Raw genomic sequence first — 13,803 nt, 5'->3', positions numbered from 1 at the left:
TTTCTGTTTACTTCCCCTTCCCCTTGGTAACCTTTGTTTACCTTTGGATCCAATTGTTTCTGCTATATGTATGCGTGTACCTACCCTAGTAAATAGTTTTCCCCAGTTATAATATAAACAGTCTTGAGCCCCTCCAAAACCTCCTCTAGGATGTCTATCACGTCCCACTCATCTGCTGCTCTCCACAAATGATTGACCCTCTCTAATGCCTCCATTGTTAAGTAATGAGGGGGGGGCTTCTGGCCCCCTTCTGCTGGCAGGCTTGGTTCCTCCATTGCCAGCCCCCCTGACAAATCGGGGACAATGAGAACATACCGGGTGCAGCGCTCCATTCTGAGTCGCTGAAGCTGAGTCCCTTCAACACCCCATCACCCTCGGAGCTCTGCCCCACCTCCAGTCTGTCTCTGACCCACCGTTGGATGACCCGGAACACAGAGCTCCACCTGACAGTGTCACCTGGATTGTTATGGAAATGGGATTTTCCCATTTTTAGCCTCTTATGGGCTCTATGCAGTACAATATCACGTGACATGTAAATAATAACAACTTAACAAACAATCATCACCCAAAACACCCAATGTCCATGTTATTGTAAACACCACTGTTACAACATCTGTTACATTAATTGTAACATCTTCTCGATGTCACGGCCCCCTCCTGCACCCGAACGCTATAGAAATGGGCCAATTAGGCCCCATTTTTATAACATGGATAGCGATTGGACCTATCCAAGGAACGTTGTCTTGACAGTACGAGTACTTCACTGTGATCTCGTTCAGCTTCCTGTAGTCCTGGACCAGGCGTAGTGACCCATCCTTCTTCTTGACAAAGAAGACTGGTGCTCCCATAGGGGATTTGGATGGCCATATGCACCCATTCTGTAGGTTCTCGCATAGGAACTTGTCCAGCTCTTTCTGTTCTGGGTGCAAGAGTGGGAAGGTTTTTCCCCTGGGCAGTTTGGCATCCGGTACCAGGTCTATAGCATGGTCCCAGGGCTTCCGGGGGGGCAACTGGTCAAAGGCTTCTTTGGAGAACACGTCCCGGAAGTCCTGGTAGTGCTCTGGTACTAGCGTCTCGAATGATGCGGGCTCAGCCTCCAGGTTGCAGGCCTCCTGGGCCATCCACTGTGAGGGGGTCATGGTGGCTCTCAGGTCGTGGCCCCAGCTTGGGGGAATGATCGCAGCATAGATCCCATCCCCAGGCTCCAGTGCAGGGTCCTGGTTATCCTGTACTTGCAGCTGTCTGCAGGGGGATGGGCAGCGGGACATGATGACCTTCTGTCATGCCCAGTCCACCTCTGGGTTGTGGTGCAGCAGCCAGGAGTGTCCTATGATGAGGGACTGTGGCCCAAGATTTGCGACTGCGAAGTGTGCCCACTCTGTGTGTCACCCAAAGGTCAAGAGGGCTTCTAGCTCCTCAGTTATAGCTCCATTCTCGTTTGGGGTTCCATCAACATTATGGATGGGAATGGGCTGGGGGAGGGGGGTTGTCTCCAGGTTGTGCTTCTGGATGAACTTGGGGCTTATGAAGTTCCCGGTGGCTCCTGAGTCCAGGAGGGCTGATACAGATACTGATGTGAGGGAGGTTAGGGTGGTCAGTTTTACTGTGAGGTTGAGAGATCTAGGGGACTGTTTGGAAAGCACATAAATGGCTGGGGGGGAGACCGCTACCTCGGTGTTACTGCCCTTGGGGTCTTCTTGTTCTCACAGGTGGAGGATGCGTTTCTCCTCTTTTTCTTCACGATGACTCAATGAAATTTTGGCATTGGCATTGGCTTATGTGTGCTGTGGTATTTACATGAGCTATCTTCTATGGGTGGCCAGGACGCATCCCTTACCGGTCACCTGCCTGAAAATCCCTCTGAGGTTCTGCCTCTGGTTCCTCCTCCACTGTCTCTGTCCCTTCAGTCAGCTGTCTCTTCAGCCCTTCCATCAGTGCCCTTAGGTCTCCCGGGTGGAGATGTTGTACTCAGCTGACCCTGGGGTGTGGGCACTCTCGTGCGAGATGCCCTGGGGTGTTACAGTTGTAGCACCGCCTCTGGTCAGTCCTCGACCTGTCAAGATCCATCGGCTGGGGGCCTGTCCCTGATGTGGGATGGGCTGCTGGAGTGGGGGGCAGAGGTGTGGGAGCAGGTTGTGGGGGGGTCTGTGTGGGTCGCATCTGGGATGGGGTTGCGGTTAGCAGAGGTCGAGCTGGCAGAAGCTGGGGTCTGGGTGGGGGTGCACATGGTTGGGTGGCTTGGAAATGTTGCCACTGGTTGTCCAGAAGTGTGGCTTCGTGTTTCCACTTGGCCCAAGTGGTGGGCATGGGGTGGAGGCGGTATATGCTCTCCCTGAGCTGGGAGCTAATCGCCTGCTCAAATCGGTTGACCAGCCCAACATCGCCTAGTGTCATATCCATCCATGGCCATTGTCTTCCACTACCTCCAATCCTTCCAGACTACCTCCGCTCCTTCTTCACTAACCTCGGAGCTCCCATATTCTGCAATCACCTATGCCTCCCTAAGTACAGAGCCCTGAAGGCTTCCAGACAGCTCCAACGTCCGCTAGCGCACTCCTGCCTCTGCTGGGAAATTCACTTGCTTGCCCTGCAAGTCCACCTTCGGGCCTATCTGTCATATCCATCCACGGCCATCGACTTCCACTACCTCCGATCTCTCCAGACTACCTCCGCTCCTTCTTCACTAACCTCAGAGTTCCCATATTCTGCAATCACCTCCGCTTCCCTCAATGGTCACCACCCCCTCTTTTCAATATATTACCTACCCCTCCCTAAGTATGGAGCCCTGAAGGCTTCCAGACAGCTCTGATGTCTGCTAGCGCACCCCCACTTCCGCTGGGCAATACATTCGCTTGCCCTGCAAGCCCACCTTTGGGCCTATCCCTCCTTTCCGTTTCTGGGTTAACGCCTACCATTCCGCTAACCCCATAACCCGACTTGTCGGTAATATTCAATCGGCTAATGTTTAACCCCGTTAGCTCCGCTCTGCTCGGCCCCATCGTTTACGGGCCCGCCCCCACTGTATCTATATATACTCAACTTGTAAATAGGTTACACCTCAGTAATAAAATCGACTAGAGTTGACCCAGACTCCTTCCCAGTTGCTCACATGATTTCTTGGAGGTTTAGCTGCAACTTACGTTGCCCTCCGAAATCTGTCAAGCGACTGGTACAACTTGCAACACGTGATGTTCCCACGCTAAGTTGTAATGAGTTGTACATAGGTTACGGAATATAATTTTTAGTATTTACACGTGCGGTCATTGCACTCAACCCAACCCGTGAAGACTAAGGGAGCACATCCAAGGTTATGGAGTCAATATCCGGGTGTGTGCGAAGTTTAACAGTTTATATATTACTTAGTTGCTAGTCACTTGTTTGTGCCCGGTGGCATAAGTGGTATAGTGCGAGCTGAGGCTATGCAGTTTTTTTAAGTGGCACATGTTCGATTCTCACATAGGAAAACTTTTTTCGGGCCCTCCCATGGAATAATTGTGTGAAATGGTTGTTTTCTGTACACTAAGGAGTGAAGGGTATGAAAAAAAAAAGTTTCCTGAGTGAGAATCGAACATGTGCCACTTAAAAACTGCATAGCCTCAGCTTGCACTATACCACTTATGCCACCGGGCACAAACAAGTGACTAGCAACTAAGTAATATATAAACTGTTGAACTTCGCGCACACCTGGATATTGACTCCATAACCTTGGATGTGCTCCCTTAGTCTTCATGGGTTGGGTTGAGTGCAATGACCACATGTGTAAATACTAAAAATTATATTCCATAACCTATGTACAACTCATTACAACTTAGTGTGGGAACATCACGTGTTGCAAGTTGTACCAGTCGCTTGACAGATTTCAGAGGGCAACATAAGTTGCGGCTAAACCTCGGAGAAATCATGTGAGCAACTGGGAAGGAGTCTGGAGTTGACCCCCTTTAGTTCTTGCTGCCAGTAAGTAAGTTAGGGCACAGACGTTGTAGGCGGGATAATCGCCCACGTGCAGAGCCGGCTCGGATACCCGTTTCCACGATCAGAAAACCCCTTCCATTCACGCAACAGCTCGATACGAATTTGGTACCTAAAAATAGTCCTAATTCGTACGATTCTGACGACACCAAGAACGTCCTAATTGGTGGAGATTTGACGGAGTCCTATGTTGGGCAAGTTAGGCACAGGCATGTGCGGGCATGGGAATCTCAAGCGGCAACCCAGAATTCCAGCCTCACTCATTCCCACGGCGTCTAATAAATTGGTAAAAATGTTTATCGGCTGTTTATTGATTGATATTCTTTTATTGATACTGTTACCCTTTTTTTATTATTATGCCTAATAAGGTATGCAGGTGCCATATGGCATCAATATTTCCCATCTATTATTTCTAAAAATAATTATTTCTTATAATCCTGTACATACTGGATTTTTGAAGAGAAGTTCTCCCCTCCCCCAAAATTCTCTAGGACGCGCTAGAGTTGGAGTGAGTGTCAGGGACTGACCCGGGGTCGAGAGCGCCCAGGTGTATCGCCCGAGGCTGAGGGTCCGGTAGGTATGACGCGGGCGCGCGTAGCAGCGGGCCCGAAGCAGACAAGGGTCCCTGGCCACTAAGACTAAAGTGGGAAATGTGTTATTGTCATTATCAAGGGAAGTGTAAGCTACTTGCCTAAAGTGGGAAATGTGAGAAGAAGGTTGCTTCTCAGTTCCCACTTAGGCTGTGTTTATATACATGTGGTTGAAGGCCACGTGGGAAGCGCCACGTCATCCGAGCACACAGCCACCTCCATCTGGGTACCTCTGTAAGAGGTCCTAGGAGCGTCCGGTGTGCGGGGGGTCGTCCGGTGTGTCCGGGTTCGGGTGCGTTACACTGCAGCCGGGTCAATGGTACATTGATACAAAGGAAGTCGTCCGTGTGATAAGAAAGGAATAAAGAGGAGAGAGAATAGAAAAGAAGGAGAGGAAGGAAGGGAAGGGAGAAAAGGGGAAGAGGGGGGAGGTCAGGAGGAGTGGATGGTGGGGCACCGGGTTAGGTGGGGCCGGGTCAGGCAGGCATGCCCTGACAGTGAGTGTGTGGAATCCAACAGTAGGAATAAGGGCAACTGTCTAGCCCACAACAAGTGGGTAGTAGATTAGTTGAGCCCGGACCTTGCGGAATCCCGGAGAACCCACCACGGAGTTTTAGGATCGAGCATAGCGAAGTCAAGAGAGAAAGTAGAGGTTTTGGAGAGTTTGGCCCCACAAGCTTAGTCGGCATCAAGAGCTGCGAGCCCTCTTTCAACGTGTAACTTGGCACAGCACTCCCGGCATAAGTCACTGAGGCCGAAGCCCTCCGCCATGGAGACATCCCTTCGTCTCGATCTGGTCTCTGACACTATCCCTCCTTTCCATTTCTGGGTTATCGCCTGCCATTCCGCTAACCCTGTAACCCGACTTGTTGGTAATATTCAGTCGGCTAATGTTTAACCCCATTAGCTCCGCTCTGCTCAGTCTCACCATTCACGGGCCCACCCTCGCTGTAACTATATATATACTTAACTGTTGTACATAGGTTACACCTCAGTGATAAAATCCACTAGAGTTGATCCCCCTTTAGTTCTCATTGCCAGTAAGTAAATTAGGGCATGGATGTGTAACTTGGCACAGCGCTCCTGGTCTGAGTCGCTGAGGCCGGAGCCCTCTGCCATGGAGACACCTCCCTTGTCTCGATCCGGTCTCTAACACCTAGCCTTGAGGTGGGTCCCAATATCTCGAACTCCTGGATAACCTTATCCATGGAGTCAGTCCCTTGGCAGATGACTGCCAACTTCTGCCAGGCTGTGGCCTCCCAGTTTGGGTCCTGGAACATGGCATCGAGTTCCGTGTTGAACTTGTCCATGGTAATGGTGGGGGAGCTGGCTGTTAACAGGGTGATTGTCTGTTGTGTTGCCCATGTCCCTGCAGGTCCTCCCTTCATGTAGGAGAGGACGAAGAGGATCTGGGATAGCTCAGTAGGGAACTTGGCTGCATGGACATGGAAGTAGATCCCGCACTCGGCCTTGAAACAGTCAAGGTCCTCACTGGCTCCCGAGAAGGGAGTGGGGGGGGGCGACCTTTGGTGGTTTGGGCCTAGGTGCGAGTGTGGGTACAGGTGTGGGCGCAGGTGCAGGTGCAGGTGCAGGTGCGGGTGGGGGGTGGTTGCAGGCTTGGCTCTCCACAATAGCTTGGAGCTCCTGGAAGTGGGCCAGCAGGTCATTGTACTGCTCTTCTGACACCATGTCTGGGGAGATAGGGGAGGTGGGGGAGATAAGGTTGAAACCTTCTTCTGCTGTCAGGGACGCGTCCAGGGTTGAGGGGGCCTGGGTATAACGCCCAGCACTGAGGCTGTTGCAGGGTGTGGAGCAGGCATGCATACTGACAGGCCTGATGTGGGATGGCAGTCCCTGGCCACTCAGACTGAAGTGGGAATCGTGAGAAGAAGGTTACTTCTTTGGTTCCCACCCCAGGTACCTTTATGTACATGTGGCTTGGGTCACATGAGGTTTGTGTCAGGGACCGACCCGGGGTTGAGAGCGCCCGGGTGTATCGCCCGAGGCTGAGGGTCCGGTAGGTATGACGCGGGCGCGCGTAGCAACGGGCCCGAAGCAGACAAGGGTCCCTGGCCACTAAGACTAAAGTGGGAAATGTGTTATTGTCATTATCAAGGGAGGTGTAAGCTACTTGCCTAAAGTGGGAAATGTGAGAAGAAGGTTGCTTCTCAGTTCCCACTTAGGCTATGTTTATATACATGTGGTTGAAGGCCACGTGGGACAAAGATGACTACTTCTACCATGGCCTTAAACCCACTGTCAGGGCACACCTGCCTGACCCAGCTCCACCCACCCTCACCTAGTATCCCACTCACCTCTACTCCTCACCCTTCATCACTGTTCCCCACTTCTTGTTCTTCCTTTTGTCCTTTTGTTCTCTTGCTCTTTTGTTCTTTCTTCTATCTTTATCTACATGGATGACCTTTCCCCATATCTATGTATTATTGACCTGCCTGCGATGTGCGCATGACACACCCAGCCCTGGACGGCCTCATGGTGCAACCCAGCATGCACACATGCAGCACACACCCTTGGGATCCCCCACAGGGACACCCAGATGACTGTGGCTGTATGCAGGGTGACATAGCAAACCTCATGTGACCCAAGCCACATGTACATAAAGGTACCTGGGGTGGGAACTGAAGAAGTAACCTTCTTCTCACGATTCCCACTTCTGTATGAGTGGCCAGGGACTGCCGTCCTGCATCAGGCCCATCAGTATGCACACCCGCTCCACACCCTGCGATGGCCTCAGTGCCGGGCGTTACACCCGGGCCCCCTCGACCCTGGATGCGTCCCTGACACCCTGAAAGGTTATCTTACTTGTTTTGGGGACGGTACGTTCTGTTCCCCTGTTCGCCTCAGGCCTCAGTTGGTCCATCTAAGTATACACTTTGATAGGCTGTATATTAACGGGGTAGAAGTAAAGGCTGATCTGCCTTTTACAGCTACCCCGAGGGTTTATATACAATCTAATGCATTCTCGGCACAAATAAATAGAGAAGCTTCCGTGATGCTAAATTAGCGTCACGACATAATTATTAGACAACACAACATCAACTGATGTTGTGGGCGGAATATAGACATGGGCCGGGGCCTCACATCCTCCTCCCTTGCGATATTAAATCACAGACAGGGTACAAGCATATATACACAAGGGGAAAGCAAGCATTTTAAAGAAATAAAATTTTAATGTTCTACATACAAAAGATGTATGCAAACAGGGGCACACTCATTGCAGGAGGCTATAATAGTAGTTTGTAGGCAAAGCCCACTTAGAGTTTCTCCTGGAACATATGCACCCAGATCTCGATGGCAGAGTTGTCGTCGACGAAGAGGAAAATGAATAATCAACGACATTGTCATTGACGAAAGAGGAAAGGTACAAAATAGATAATCAACGACAGCATTGTCATTGACGAAGGTAAGAAGTTATTAATCAATGATGGCCTTGTCATTGACAAAAGTGAGTAATTAACAATGGTGCAAGCGGGCTAGAGATCTAACCCCCTAAATGCGAGCAAATTCGTGGGGAGGGAGTCTGGGATATCCTAAGCTCGTCCTAGGTTTGGTCCGGGTGCTAACAAAACAAAAACAATCACAAAACTCGCTAAGAATTACGTACCCCTGGTCTGTCTTGGACAATTGTCAGGGATTTCCTTATAATACTCAAAGAGTCAAGCTTAGAATTTCTCTCTTTTTCTTGGATCTCTCAGCGCTACAGTCTCTTGTAGTCAAAAAGGGAGGTCGCTTTTCCATTCCTACATGTACAAGCTTTTAAACACATGGAACGGCAATAATGTGGAAAAACAAATGAAAGGAAAAATATAAAACGAAGGATTGTTGTTACGGTGAAGGAGCGGAGCTGGATCACCTTATGTAACCAGTTTCCTACGTCCAATAACGATATTAGAGTTTGTGCTGATTTGCATACTGACCGTGTTTTGGTTGCCAAATATATGATTGTTCACTGTCTAAACAACAATAAACACCCCCCAACGATCTCACCTGACGTATAGATCGTCTACGGATAAAATTCTATATTGACTTTACTATGATTTCTAGTCAATATTACACCTATATTTACCACTTTTCAGTAGGATGTGATTTTCCTGATAATTTACTGAAGGAAAACTGCTAATAGAATAATTCCGCAATAAATGTTACTCAATACAGGAGTGACCAAACTGCTCTTTCTATCGCTTAGAGTGCGTGCTAGTTATCTAGCAGGTTCAGGATCGCTCACTTTTCTCCTGTGGTGTGATAACCAAAAATTGCTGAGAGATTATTCAATTAAGAAGTCCCTCCACCAAATTCTCACTAATTCTCACTATGACACTTTTGTTCAGCTGTGTCTAACTGACCCTAACTCACGCTTAGAGTGACGTGTTAGTTTTATATTAGCTAACAACTAATATTTGCTTTTATCTTTTGGAGCAAACGAACCAACCACTGGTGAGGAGAATTAAACTTTTATTTCTACCTGAGGTTTGAGAGGGGGCAGAAGCGGCGGCCTTTTATGCTTTTCAGAGGCCTCTCTACTCCCACGCCTCGCACTAGTTACATGTGCTACATTTGTATTATAGATAGTTCTAGAATGATATAGGGGCTTGGGCTGTGTAAGCTTAATAATGGACTTAGGACATGACTCAGCAATAAGTAATTCATTTCTTTGTCTTTTGGGCCGATCTTAGCGGGATCTTGTAGCGCTGAAGCTATGCTCTACACCGCCTTAATTACGAACGGTTATCTTTAGAAATGACTCGACTATAAAGGAACTTTCTAGACTGTTCTCTAATTGACCCCTTTTTGTGAAGCCACATCATTACTAATGTTCTAGAGCCTTCCCAATTAATTAACTGATCCGCGGACTTCTGAATTACTTCATGCTTATGATCCGAGATCCAGATCATCAATCATTCCTTTGTTCCGATTTATTTGAGCTTAAAATCAAAAAGTTTTGATGAATCATGGGAAAATATACAAGATCCGGTTTTTTAGCATTTTCTCCTCTTCTGATGCGATCAAAAACTGTCCGCCCGCGCCGGGGAATACTCTATCATATGGTATTCGGTCCGCCAGACTTCCGGGCGCCATTATATTTCCCTTGAGTCACATTACTTTTTGTAAGAATTAGCAAATAAATATATATGAATTATAAGGTGTTTCGCCGTTTGAGCGATATCTCCGTCAGTTTTGAAGCTTTTAGAATGAAACAAAACCGTGGATAAAGTTAAGAAACAGTCCTTTCAGATGGTAAAAAGATTACAGTCAAAAGTTTACTGGTTCCCGAGATATTTACATTTCTTTCCCAATGTTCCTTCTTATTCTGCCGTCTATGTGCTATTTTCTTGTTGTAGGGTTATATTCTTTGAATATTACACCTATGCCAAGTTCTAGGCATGATTGTAGTAGATTAAATCTCATACTACATGGGTGTAGATAATTTATAATGATCTAATGTCTGTCCAGTCTCATAAAGATCATGAGATCTGTTAAACGTCTGAACTTGTCACCTGTTCGTTGACTATTCTGATAGATCATTGTTTTATTCTTTGAATATTATTTCTCCTACAACGGACACCATGTGGACCGTTTGGTATGGCCGATAAGTCCAATGGCCGACATGGAAGTTCAATAAAAAGGAAACAGGAGTGATAAGCGGGCCATATCCACTAATAATTGCCATTCTCCACCAATTTCCACCATCACACTACACTCATCCGTCTCTTCCTTCCCATAGCATCCTTTCCCGACCTCTCCATTCGATTCCCCAGGTTCATAGCTTTCTCTCGATACTAAATTTGTCCCAAATGGTTGAGATTTGACTGAGTGGTGGGCGTGAGAATCGTAAAATTGGCCCGTGCACAGGGTTAGATGTCCTGAAAAGTGTTTGCGAGAGTCCCCATGTCAATTGGATCTTCATACGCATCCTTTGTGATTTTTCTGAGTTTTTATGAGCACTCCGGAGTGCATTTTGGCTGTTTGTTTGCTTCGGTATGGCTTGTGATTTCCGTATTGGGCCGAAAACCAGTTTCGCGATCTCCCGAAGTATGGATCTCGGCTCCGCCGCACGGGACTTTCGACACCGCCACCCTCACGTGCCTTTCGACATTGTGTGGAACCTCGCAGTAAGATGAGAAATCGTCACCACCATTGTTCCACAACGGCTGGGTCGATCTGGACGAAATTCGGGGAATCGATAGTTATGATTTTTCTCTATTTTCTGAGCCCTTGATCGTCTTCTGGTGGCCCGTAGCGCCAAGCGTAGTTTTTGGGCTGAACCAATTCAGTACCAGCGCATTATGCGCAATTGTACCCCATAATAAATGAAATAAAATGTTCTTATGCACCATTGGCATTGGTAGGTGATCATTGCATATGGGAAATCCTTAAGGAACATAAAACCGCAAAAATACTGGTGGTGTAGGGTATAGTAGGTTATCCCACCTACAACAGCATTGTCATTGACGAAGGTAGGGATATGAGGGGATCAGTTCCTCATCTGTTTATGCAGTGCGGACCCAGATGGGCCAGAGCCAGATGGGCGATTTGATGTAGTCCTATGAGTCGTCATGGACCTAGCTGCGTTGACAGCGACATTGTCACTGAGATAGTTGTCGTCATAGTGACAAGGCTCGACGTCAGCATCGTTCATGGACGAATCCTTGTCTTGACGACAGTGCGAGTAATGGGCATGGTGTGCAGGATGGCCATGTCCATGGGAAGTGGAGGGAGCACGCCCACGCACTGGTGGTGTGTGGGCGGATTCGTACACTGACGAGTGTGCATACGTCAGAGGGGGGTACTGTGGCGGAGGTGGGGCATTTGAATACGCCACAGGGTGTGGGCTTGCGTACATCATAGGTGGGTTTGAGTATGATGTTGGGGGAGGGTTCGAGTACATAAGTGCTCGTTCCTGACGTTGAATCTTACGACACTCATGAGCATCGTCGGTCATTGGTTTTATCCATTGACATGCGAGGATGTACATCCATGCAATACAAGCAGGGGGGTACTGGTCAGGAAGTCTTTTCGCCTCCATCTCAATGTCGTTGCGCAACATACACATTCGTGAGGCATGGTTGTTTGTAGCCACCCTGTACCAGTCGGTACAGGTGTCAACATCCTCTTGCGAGGGCTTGCCCATCTTGAACGACCAGGCAAGATGGTACATTGTAGCGTAGAATCTCACACCTTCTTCAGTGTGTATGTAGTTTCGAACCAACTCGAACCACTTAGGTTCTTTGTCACAGAGGAGCGCAGCCGTGTCTGGGAATTCGATTCTATCGACATGGTCAATGTCGTAGAAGCGGGTAGGAAGGGCCACCAATCAACAATATGTTGGTGGGGGAGGGGTTTGCCATGCACTTCAGTGAGTTTGGCATCATAGTACTCATAGTAGTGGTAACCAGGTGGATGGTTCGCAACGAATTCTTCGAAGGGGGCATCAGGGTCAATGACCCATTTGCCTTCCATCTCATCATCGTCAGACATGGGAGCCCATCTCTTGGAAGAGGTGGTTTTTTTCGACGGTGCAGACTTGGCTGATGCAGGATCCACCAGGCCAACCCCAGGGATAACGATGGTTTGGGGGACAGTGGGCTGTGACGACGAGGGAGCAGAAGATTGAATCGGGGTGGGTTTGGGAGATTGTCAAAAACCCGGATCGTAGGGGTAAATGCGTGAGTCCGAATGCAGGCAGGGCTCAACTAGAGGGGGAATCCGAGAGCTCCGGTGGTGGACCAAAGCTTCTCCAGGAAGCCCAGTTCTGCTGGATGATACAAGAGGCTCTAAGAGGGACGCGGCCTCAGCAACTCGGAGGGAGTGCTGTGCCTCTGTTACGTCTCAGTTAGTCCTTGTATTTCTTATGTCTGAGGTATCTTGTAGAACGGAACGGGATTCACTCAGAGGGACTTTGGGTAGCATATTAGTCGAGATTAGAACTGAGGAGCTACAGGTTCTAATCTACGGGTATTTATAAAGGGGAGTGGAAAGGACTTAGTCAAAGTCCGAATGACAATGGGACAACACCAAAAGGTGCTGAATAATACCGAGAGGTACCGAAAGGTCCCGAACGATATCTTTAACGGGGAACCGAGGTGTCGGACCATAGAGGGCAGAGTAAGAGGCTGGAAAATGAATGGGAACGAGAAATGGGTAAGGGGGGTTAGCCGACTGAATGGTAAGAAGAAGATAGTCATGCTAAGAGTGGAGGGTGACTAATAAGTGATGACGTGAGTGAGATCACCGAAGGATGCGGGTAACTCCGAAAGCGGAGTTGTGTATCCGAAGGATGTTGGGTGACTCAAACAAATGAAATGGGTGGAGAAATGGTTTAAGGGTGTGTCACAGGATGTTGGAGGTCCGTCGGGATATCGGAGCACATCCGGAGTCTCCGAATGTTCCGACTCAGGACCGAGCTTCCGGGATGGGAGTGGCCAAGGTTCGGTGTGCTGCAACCAGACCGGAGCTGAGACAGTCAGGAGGGGAGGTGACTTGGGGAGTGGGGAGGCATGGTGTAGGGGATGGTGAAGTTGTTAGGAAGGTGTGATGTGGTGGGAGTGCGTGGGGTCGGGATTCCGGGATATGACAGAGATGCAGGGCGTCCCCTTGCCATGCGTGCGACTCTAAAGAGGTCCTCATTGAGTTCGTTGTTGGCCTTCTGGAGGGATTCGATCCATCAATGAAGACGGTTGTTTTCAGAACGCAGGTCGTTGGCCTCATTCTGCAACATCTCATACTTATTCCTGAGCTTGTTGAGCTCATCATTCCTACGTTTGTCTTCGAATGTAGTCTCTTTACGTTTCTTGAGTTTCTTCTCGATATGGGCCCACATGACTTCCGTAATCATTTCGAGTTGATCGAGCCCTGTCTGTGTGGAGCACAGCAGGTGGGGGTATTTCTCACTCGTGCTTACATGCTGGGCACTTCAGGGGCGACAGTCTGAGCGACTGTGGAGTTATCGTCCATCGACGACATGGCAGCATCCATGGTGGGACTTACAGGTGGGGAATTTGGGCTGGTGTCTACAAGGGCCTCCTTGATGGGGGAAAGGTCGAGGGAAGAATCAGTGAGGGGGTTTCAGTCGTGTTCATTTGAGCGATTTCAAATTTGATGGTAGGAAGCAGGATTTGATCCCGCTTTCATCGCATTTATCCAATATTATTCGGATATTCCCGGACTTGCCAGTTTAGGCAACTCATGGCTTCAACGCCATAGTTGGCCATGATAAGGCATTGAT

Source organism: Cantharellus anzutake (genome assembly GCF_015039405.1).
Source record: "Cantharellus anzutake strain C23 chromosome Unknown EI90scaffold_13, whole genome shotgun sequence".
In the NCBI taxonomy this organism is placed as follows: Eukaryota; Fungi; Basidiomycota; class Agaricomycetes; order Cantharellales; family Hydnaceae; genus Cantharellus; species Cantharellus anzutake.
Note: the sequence above shows the minus strand (reverse complement) of the source record.